The sequence below is a fragment of the Euprymna scolopes genome, chromosome 10 (genome assembly GCF_053919585.1).
Source record: "Euprymna scolopes isolate OS-2025 chromosome 10, ASM5391958v1, whole genome shotgun sequence".
Lineage (NCBI taxonomy): Eukaryota > Metazoa > Mollusca > Cephalopoda > Sepiida > Sepiolidae > Euprymna > Euprymna scolopes.
Window position 1 is genome coordinate 119,261,583 of NC_136491.1, and position 11,132 is coordinate 119,272,714.

Sequence of the window (11,132 nt, forward strand, 5' to 3'; positions counted from 1 at the left end):
TGACAAAAACAAATAATGTTTATATTAATTATGTTGTGTGAAAAAAGTCTTTAGATGTGAAACATCAAAAAAGCTTTGAAATAAAAAGATCAGACTTCCTTTTTGACACACCAAAATAAACAAGAGTAGGAAAATGCAAGACAGTGGTATGTTGGGTGTGGCAGTTGCTGTCGCCCATCGAGTACACTATTCTTATATAAGAAGGTCGCTCCAAAGTATATTTTTTTTAACTCAAAAAAAGTTGAAGAGCTACCAAAAAGGGAGTGGTACCATTAAAACCATCAACCTTTTGTGCTTCAAAATTTATTTTTCTACAAAGTCACCACGATACTCAATGCACTTTTGTCAGGAATTTATTGACGCATCCCTGCTGCTGACGCACGTCCACAGGTGTTGCTTTCTTAGAGCCTCACACCGCCAATATCTGTAACAGAGAGATGACACTTTCAGGTCATGAATGCATAAGTTCAGTCATCATAGCAATGCAATTTGCAATCCGCTCTGATCCATTCAGACGGGATAAAAAATAGAAACTATTTCTGGAACGCTCCTTGTAAATTTATCCAGAGTGATGAGTGCAGCTGAATTTTGTTGTTGATTTTTTTAATTTTTTTTTAATGTCTTCACTTCATTGATTAGGTATTAAAGTTCACAATCAGTAAGATACCATTAACTCCCCCTGTTTCCTTTTTTCCTTCTACTTAACCCCCCCCCCACTCCTACTTAAATATCAACTTGTCAGTTTTAGACTGTAAATAAACCGGAAGACAGTAGCAGATTCATCTTTAAAAAGGGTAAGAGGACCTTACTAATCTATCTCTTCATGTATTTTATTTTATTGTTTGTTTTATTTTCCTTTTTTTTTTTTTCTTTTTTAGCTACCGCACTCTACATAATTGTGAATACATTTTCTATATAAATAAAACAGTAGATGTATGTATGTGTGTGTGTGGAAATATTTAACCGATAAACTCTCAAACTACTGGTCACATAACACTGAAATTAACAGGAAATAGTAATTGTACACTAAAGATAGTTTATAACAAGTAACATCTTTGTTTGGATGAATTAATAACTATTGTGGCGGAACTAACCTATGTTATCTACTATTGCAATCTCAATGATTACCAGAAGACTAAGCCATAAGGTGTCAATCAATATCCAGTGAACCAACCTAGGTTGTTTGTTGGCTACGATGAACACCTCACCTATTTTATTTATGTATTTATCTTTTTTTTACATGGTAGTCACCACTTATCAAGGCCCGGAGGTCACTCGGGGATAAGGGTTATTGCGTGTACAGTAATCAATGGGATAATATCGTAGTAATCGTTAGTAATGGAGATTTGATAAAGTGTCTTACTTAAGGGAGCAGTTTATCAGGAATTTGTTTATGTTGGACTTGAAGACATCCAAGTTGTAGTCAGGTGGGAAACAGGTAAACGGAAGAGAGATCCACAGGCATGCACTTCTAAGAAAGAAACCTTGTTCATGGAATCTACGTTTTGATTTAGGCACAGATAAAGAGTGGGGAAAATTATTGACAGTGGTTTCAGCTAGGCAGGTGTTTTTTGTGAAAGATTGGCGAGAGAGAGCCAGAGATTGGAGCTCAGACAAGCATTTGCCATGGGAATAACGATAAAACAAAGACAGGATCGCGACGTCTCTTCTGTAGGAGAGAGGTTGCAGAGAAGAGAAAAGGGCATCCCCCACTAAGCTACAAAGTCTATTTTGTACTCTGTCAAGGCAGGATATGCTGTTTTTAGCAACTCCTGTCCAGATGTGGCAGCAGTACTTCATCCTTGGATGTACTTGGCTTTTATATAGATAGAGAATTGCATCAGCAGTGAGATATATACTGGAGCGGTAGAAGGATCCCACCATTTTTCCAGCGACATTGGTAACAGATTTGATGTACATGTTCCATTTCAGATCAGGAGTAAAGGTCAGTCCCAGAAGCTTGTCAAAACATAGAGTTTGTTACTTTATTTTGGCGTTCTACTTTTCTTTGTAATTTTTTAACAGAGCTATAACAATGGCGATGTCAGATTCTGAACTCATAGAGGTCACTTGAATTTAAAATATCCTCAGCATTCAAAAGAACTTACGACAAAACGCTGAATTAAACAAAGAAAGTATTCAGAAAACACTGAAATGTAAAAACCAAATAAATGGATGGACATAAAAGTTTGAATTGCAAACTTGTGGAAAGTAAGGATATTTTCTTTTTTTTCTTATCATCACGACATCTCAGCCCACTCATGAATACAAAAGAAAGAGAATACAAATTATTCACATTTTTTTTTTTTTGTGTCATTAAATAAGTGTGTTAGCAAACTTTTTTTTACTTACCAAAAACTAAAAAGTAAATACATCATGGTCAACATTGCTTTTTCCTGTTCTATGGGAAAAGACATTTGCTTTGAAAAAATATTGAATATTTCTGTCGACATATCTATATTTTTTTCTCGTCTATAAAAAAGACATTCTTTTTGAGAGAAATATTCTTTCCAAGGAATGTAAAACTGTATGTTCAATGTTTGTTTGCAAAGTTATTAAAGGAAATAAAATACATGTTGTTACTTTTTTCCCCAGTTGTTCTAAAAATACTAAAAACTGGCTAATTTGAACACGGTTTGGTAAAATTTCCGTTAATTCAGTATTTTACCCATTATACAAAAATGGACTTTTTACAAAGTAGATTGGAACAATTATTAAAACTACAAATTGAACACCAGAAACGCTCAGATAAAAGACAGCATCATCAACAACAACAAGAACAACTAACGAGGCTAGAGGCCCAGCAATATGAAAATCAACAGCACACAAAAGAGCTGCTTACTTAAGTCATAAAAAATATGTCCGCCAATAATACTACCACATTTTGACAATATTCAATATAGAATGTGATTGACAATTTCTGCTATGGACCTGAAGAAGGTAAATCATTTGAAGCTTATTTTCCTTAGTATGAAGATTTTTTAGTATCTACTGCAAACAGTGCTCGGCCTAGAAAAAGGTTGTTTACTCTTACAGAAACTAGATGACTAAGCATAACAAGTTTGTGGGTCTTTTTTACCTCGGAAAACGTCAGAATTGACTTTTGCCAAGATGGTGGAACTTCTTACAGAAGTATTTAGCCCGAAAGTTTCTTTATTCCATAAGTGTCAGTCATGTTTGAATTTACAGAAGAATGACGAAGATGATTTCGCAATGTATGCAGCCATGGTAAATAAACATTGCGATGAATTCAAACTTGCAAACCTCAGTGCAGACAATTTTAAATGTTTAGTATTTGCGCAAGGATTGACTTCTGGTCGAGATGTGGAAATATGTGTTCTAAAATTACGAAATGAACCAAACCTAACTCTACAAAAGTTAATAGAAGACTGCCAAAAAAAGATTCAATGGATATCACAGTTGGAGTCGCACAGATAAAAAACAAATTAGACAGATAATTTAAAAACATATAAAAAATAAAACACAAGTTAGAGGAAAAGGACACATATCGACACATAGCTAAGAAAGAATTTGAAGAAAGAAAATTCCCGTCTCCGTGTAAGCAATGTGGTAATTTGCATTGGGTTAAGGACTCAATATTTATCAAGAAAATGCTTAATATATTAAAAAAAAAAATAGGACACAAAAGTACTCATTGCAGAAATAAAATTAAATACAAAACTCCAGTGTGTTTGGCGGAGACTGAAAATAAAAAGAGTTGCAAAAATATGTGACTATAAAAATCAATGATAAAGAAATAAAAATGCAACACGATTTGGGTTCAGATCTTTTGATAGTAAATTTAAATAGCTGGAAGAAATTGATAAACCCACATGAGAAAATGGCAATAAAATGTTTTTCTTGCAGGTCAAAAGAAAAAAATATTGCCCTGAACAATGAATCCCCCAAGAAGTAAAGACTATTGAAACCATCTACAACACGTTTGATATTGAGCCTCCCCAAATCACACCAGAACCATGACGTTCGAGAATGAAAAGGAAAATCACCAAGCTGTTCAATGAGGAAAAAATATTGATTCACCGTCCAGAGTCATCAGCCGGGGGGGGGGGGGACTAAGCTATGTTACCTACTAATAGACTATTCCAATCTCAATAAATACTGGAAGACTAAGCCATAAGGTGTCAGTGAATCTCCGGTACTCGTACTGGACTGGTATCTGGAGTGTGGTGTCTTCTCAGATGCTGGACTCAAATTAATTGTTCTTAGTCAATGGAGGGGGAAACCCTTCTATACTAAGGCAATTTTATTTTTGCAGAATCCCCTTTGGAGGAGAGCTGGTTATCTCCCACATTAAACCGACCTTGTGTCACATTTTGTTTCATGGGAAACAAATAAATAACCAGTCGATATCTGGTGGACCAACCACTACGACGAACAATCCACCTATTGTATGCTTTACAATACATGTTGTTACTTTATTTTGGCATTCTGTTTTTCTTTGTAATCCTTTAACGGGGTTATAACAATAATGCACAGAGAAATATGTCAGCAAGTTGAAATGCAAAATGTTCATTTCAACTTGCTGACATATTTCTATTACTTTTGCACATACGCAAATTTAAAGGTTGTTGAAAAGGTTTAATTTTAAATCTTTCTTATCTATCTGTCGATATCTCAAACAGTAGGGAACCTGGCTGGAGTGCTAAATGTTTTGGTTTTGATTCTAGCTAATGGCACCCAAGTCATTATTATTTTTTTAATCTTTTAAAATTAGTATTATATATTAGGTACAATATAATATTCAATAGAGAATTGGCTCTGTAATAATAAATACAAAATCTGTATGAATTAAAATATATTTAAGCATATTTTACAACCAGGCAAGGCCTGATGCCCCACTCCACTAGTCATGAATAGAATTATTGAAAACATTAAGGATATTTTAAGTAGGTTATAGAGCAAATGTGATATTGTGGTGACTGTGTTTAGTTAAGAGTAGCAATAGACCTATAGGACTTATAAATTATTGGCCTTGTGTCTAATTTATTAAATATTTTTTGTAATTTTAATAAAGAAATAAATTCACAATTATTGAAAAACAAATTATTGAAAGGTGTTGCAATATTTTTGATATATTGAAGGGTATGATTAAAAAAATTTAGAAGGTTCTATTTATAGACACTGGCGATAGGCACTGACCAATCAAATGGAACCATGTTCTGCTAGCAACCAATCAGAAACCGGAATCTCTCTATAAAATATTGGATATTTTAGAATTCCCACTCATAATTTTTCATATTTACATAAGAAAGATCTTTGCTCTTTTTCTGCAAACTTTTAAAGTTCAGGACTTCTAGATCATCTACCCACTGAAAAGTTATTTTCATCTCTTATAAGAGTTATATGGATTAGCTTCTTATCAAAAACTCTTTTTCATCACCAAGACTTATACAGATCAGCTACCTAAAGAAAACTCATTTTCATCTCCAGGACTTATACAGATTAGCTACCCATCAGAAACTCTTCTGAAATTAAACATAGCTTTCAATTCAAAATAGGAGGAAGGGGGGGGGGTCTGACATTAATTTAATGTAAAATGTCTTCTAACTTTCAGCCTGGAAAAACTTACAACTAAATCCAATGAGCCCAAACAAACAAATTTATAGTCTTAGTTATTGGTTTGAACTTAAGATATAAGATATCCATTGAATGAGCTTATCAAACATAGAAAGTAAAGTCGATCTCTTTCTTGATCTTTGTAATTCATAGTTTTTTCTTTAGTGCAATGTGAACAGACATCTCGCTGCCCAACTCCCTACATAGTGCACCTGTAGACACAATCACAAATAGTAGCTCTTTATATCCAAGTGGCAATAAGCCCTGCTTGGAGTGAATAATAATAATAATGACTGGTGGGATCTGTGGAAATTCCACAATGGACTCTTTCATATGTTGATGTTGGCATTCTGAGGATGTTCAGTGTAAATGGAGATGCCCTGGTCAGGGGTATTTATCTAAGCTAGTAGGGACGCCCGTTCGTAAAAGACACTTAAATATGCTTGTATATATTATTACAGAGTCAATTCGATTCTTATAAAGTTGTGATTTCAAAAATAAAAAAATATATATCTATATAACTTGAGTGCATCTGCTTGAATTGAAACCAAAACCAAAACTTATGAAGAAAAAAAAAAATATATATATATATATATATATATATATATATATATATATATATATATATCTTTTTTGTATAATATATACAGGAATTTACATTTATATCGGTAGTCGGTACCGACGGTTTCAAGCCCGGTAGTTGAGGACTGCTCTTAATGTCCGCCTCAGGCTCTCTTCAGCCGACTCTCATCTATCTTTAACCGGAACCGGAACTCTATATATGCACACCATAATTTTTATTTATTTATTTTATCCTTTTTTTTTTTTTTTTTTTGTATGCTATTTTAATAAGGTAATACATTTGAAGCAATAAATTAAAAAGTATGGGATGATGCCTTCTATATCATTATTTTTCTTTAAGCATCCCTCCCCCATATTATTATTTTTCTTTAAGCATCCCCCCCCTAAATAATAATATAGAAGGCATCATCCCATACTTTTTAATTTATTGCTTCAAATGTATTACCTTATTAAAATAGCATACAAAAAAAAAAAAAAAAAAGGATAAAATAAATAAATAAAAATTATGGTGTGCATATATAGAGTTCCGGTTCCGGTTAAAGACAGATGAGAGTCGGCTGAAGAGAGCCTGAGGCGGACATTAAGAGCAGTCCTCAACTACCAGGCTTGAAACCGTCGGTACCGACTACCGATATAACCCTTTCTCCTTCGCAGGGGTCGCGCGCGCACGGTGAAAAACGACGCACACTAACCCTAAGGACGGTTGGCTATATTTTCGCTCCTTCGAGCCTCGGACCCCGCACAAGCATCCGTCTCTCTCCCTCTCTCTACTGAGTCTCTCCGAATTGGACGTTGGTATCTGGCCGTCTAGTGTTGTAACGCCCAATCGGGAATTCTTGGTAATTTCTGCCGTGATCGTCTTCTCGTCGGTGGCCGTCTCTCTCTGTCTGCGACGGCTGGAAAGTCAAGTTTGGTTATGCTGAAATCGAAGGGCAGTCTTCACAAGTATAAATGGAAACAATCAACAACGATGAGGATAGTTTAGGCTGTTCATTTAGTGATTCGGTATACATTAAGACTCAGCTCGTCCCTTATACTTTCGTCAGGCTTGGAATGCAACCCCCACAGTGTATTTAAACAAAAACTCTAAGTGGCGGTCTTGTTAGTTCTCTTCGTCTCAATTAGAAGAGGCTAGCGGCACGCGTGGCTTCCCAACTCCTCTGTTCGACAGACTGTCCGATTCTCTTCTTTTGTCTATCTCCGCAGTAGTTTTATTAAACGTCATCCTCCCCTTCCTTCTGTAGTCGACCCAATCTCTATATTCGACGGGTAATCATCATTCTTTCTCTCTCTCTCTCTCTCCTTCCCAACCGACCCCCCTCTCGATTCAATTCCGAGAATTAGTTATCTCTCTAGGCAATTAACCAATTTGTTCCCTTAAAATTAGAATGACTAATTCAATTGTTTTCGGGTTTATTCTTTCTCTCTCATCACCTCCAACTTGTTGGTTTAAGTGAATCATGTTATCATTTACACTCGGATCGTCGACTTTACTCGTCGACCCTTCCCAGACCTCCTTGCGTTTTCCTCGCCAACCCGACATCTGGCTTATCTTTAATCTGGCCCTTTTGAACTCCAGATAATTTACTTGTCAACCGATGACAATTTGTTGGTTTCTCACGAGATGGGACTGAGACCTCTCGCCCAGCTCCATCCCACTCACCCTCAACCTAGGAAGCAAGGTTATCCGGTGTCGCCCGGCTTCGTTACACCGATATAAATGTAAATTCCTGTATATATTATACAAAAAAATATATTGCTCTTATTTCGAGAAAGGTTTTTTCCCTAATAAAAGAGCACTGTATGGGATTTCTTTTTCTACAAAAAAGTACAAGTATATATATATATATATATATATATATATATATATATTAATTTTCTTCAGCTATAATCGAAAATGAAACCAAAACTTGTGAAAAATTCTTCATAAAATTATTTATAAAAAAAATAGATGACTTGAGTGCCATCAACTATAATCGAAACCAAAGCAAAAACTTATAAAGAATTATTAGTAAAATTATTTATTACAAGAAATTGAAGGTCATAACAATGAAACGACAATCACTCGGAAGGAGAAAGACGTAAGCGTGATACATAAAAGAACACACACGCTATCGTGTGTATATAGATAATAATAAGAGTTATAAGGGTTAAAGTAAACGCAAGATCTACTTTTTACTCTATTGAGTTTGAATTGACTTGCAGAAGATAAAGGTTTGCGAAAGATGTTGTTGGCAGGTTAGGATTAGGGTAAGATGTTGTTGGCAAGTATTTCAGCTAGTTAATTAATAAGTACTAAAAATCTTACTAAATCTAGATAATCTGATTTTTTTAAATTTTACTAATTCTCCTTGTTTTATCTACATTTCAGACTGATCGCCCTTTGTCATGCCGTCATAACCTCTTGGAACTCCTGTGTTTTATATTCAAATGAAAGTGATCACTTCAGCAACCAACACTCATATAACAAACTGTAGCCTTAATTTGTGCCGGCTCCATAGTTCACTTACAGGAAAAACAAGAAAAAAAGGCATGGTCATCAAATGATATATATGCAACACAGATATGCCTCAACCAGGCAGGTCTACCGAGAATGACAATTCATATGATTGCTGATACCATCTGCGCCAACCAGCTCAGAGATTCTTTTCAAATGACTGTAATCAGTAGCAGCCAGTCCAAAAACTCCTCAACTGAATGGTATCAGTAACAAATACTAATCAATGATTGCTATAACAAACTATCAGTTGTTCAATGTAAGTCCAGAATTGCACGTATGGTAGCAATTAAAAGTAAAGAAAATATAGAAAAATCTGTAAGATTTACATACCAATCACTAAACGAAAATTAAATATTCCAAAATTCATGTAATTTTATCAAGTACGTTTTTTCTTTGATTAAAAAAAAAAATCAAATTTTATGACTTGCTCGATGAGAGAGAATTCATCCATCATGTTAAAATGAATTCAAGAGCAGACAACTCAAAGCACTTGGAAGACGTCAAATTCATCACTGGTTACCTCCTCTTTACTATCCTCTCAAAGACTCAATGGCAGCTAAAAAATAATTTATGCTAAAAATAGTAAAATTTGATTTTCTTAAAAAAAAAAAACTTGATCAATTTCCGTGATTTTTGGAATCTGTCATCTTCATTCCATAATAAGTACACAATAAGTTTGTTGTTTTTAACTTTTGTTTATCACCATAAGTGCAATTCTGAACTTGCACCAATTATTCTTCTCAACAACTACCTAACTGTTCATTTGTGAACTATTAAATACAAAGTCATTCTTATAATTAATACAACTTCAGACTTAAATAAAATTGAATATTTTTTAATTCTTTCTTTTGTTGTTTTCTGTTTTGCAAACTATTCTGCCTTGATGATAATAATATGGATGAAAATTATGAATCTAAAATGAATAAATGTGGAAGTTTTTTCTTTTATCACGCCTTCATCACTATCAAAACAACTTTATTTTGTTTTACTAGCGAGTCACCACTTATCAATGTCCAAAGACTACTCAAGGATAAGGGTTATTAGTTTATGGTGACCAGTGAAACAACACTGTGATGATTGGTAATGTTAGAAAATGGGTAGAATTTAATTATTCAAGAGGATGGTTCAGCAAGAACTTGTTTACATTGGACTTGAAAATGACTGTTATATCCAACTAGGAAGTTGCCCCATGGTATTGTGTTCCACAGATGGTTAGTTCTGAGAAAAAACTAGAATTTTTGTTTAGTTTTAGGCATAGATAGAGAGTAAAAGAAATTGTTGACAATGGTTATAGCAAGATGAGTATTTGCTGTGAATGTTTTACAGAGGGTTTCCCTGTTATGAAAATCAACAATGTAACATAAGTATTTTTTTAATACTGTATTTATAGCAGAGACGTCAGAACCAAACACATCTATTTTTATGCCTAATTTGCATAAATATATAACAGTTTATAATGAATTAATGTTTGGTGTTATTCATTTGCAATTTTATCGTCCTATTTTATATATATATATAAATTCAACAAGTGAAGTATGCATGGCCTCCCATGAGTGCACAGAAAACGAGGCATAAAAAGATGACTTAGTTCAGCATTTGTGGCACTATATCTGAGTGCCACTGTTGTGGTAGTTTCTTACACACCCTCCCCCTGCATGGTCAGGTGGTGATTTGGCCGTAGGCAGAGGAATACACAGAAATGCAACCCCATAATATCCTTTCTTTTATAGACCACTTTCTGTCCGGACCGTCATGAGGTGAGCACGCATATTTCTGTCTCTCCGTAAATAGGGGGGGGGGGCGGGGGCATCCCTTCCCTCAACACTAGTTAAAGTAGGTTAGTTAGTTTTGAAGAGCCTATTGTCTAGTTTTAATTGTAAAAAATAATTATAACTTGTATATTGTATTGTAATATATATTTTTGTAAAATAAATAGTTAAGATTATATAATATATATTACAATTGTGTCACATATCGTTTTTTTGTGTCTGCCATAAATGTCTTCATTAAAGAAGGAGGCGGCCCTGAGGAAAAGGAAGATTCTAACCCGAATGCCACCAAAGGTCAAGACGTTTTCCTGGGAGAAGAAGGAGCCACACACTTACAGCCAACATCTCAGGTATGCTTTTTCTCTTGATACCCAAACCTTAATGACTGGCCCATTTTCACATTATCATGGGACTGTTTCTGAGACATTTAGTATAACACATGAGTTGGTCACACACCAGTGACCGGCTGATCGTGTTATACAGTTGCCCCCTCCCCATTTAGCCCAAAAAGTCACCAGGGGACGTCAAATCCTGGTGAAAAGTGAAAATGAACAAACGGTGCAGTTTTAGGCCTTAACATATCTAAATTTGAGTTCTGCACCATGCAAAAAAAAAATAATCAAGTCCATCATTTGCCCCACCCCCCTATTTAGCCCCCAAAATCCCCACGGCCTTAACATATTAAAATTTGAGTTCAGCACCAT

The 11,132-nt window shown here is 34.7% G+C and overlaps 1 long non-coding RNA gene across 1 annotated transcript in view; it reads left to right on the plus strand.

The window, feature by feature from the left end:
* Positions 1-9,498, plus strand: part of LOC145286243 (uncharacterized) — a 67,186-nt gene extending 57,688 nt beyond the window's left edge. Inside the window, exon 3 of the long non-coding RNA XR_013869132.1 lies at positions 8,531-9,498. This is a non-coding gene — a long non-coding RNA (uncharacterized LOC145286243). The remainder of the gene's footprint in view (positions 1-8,530) is intronic.
* Positions 9,499-11,132: the final 1,634 nt, after the last annotated feature.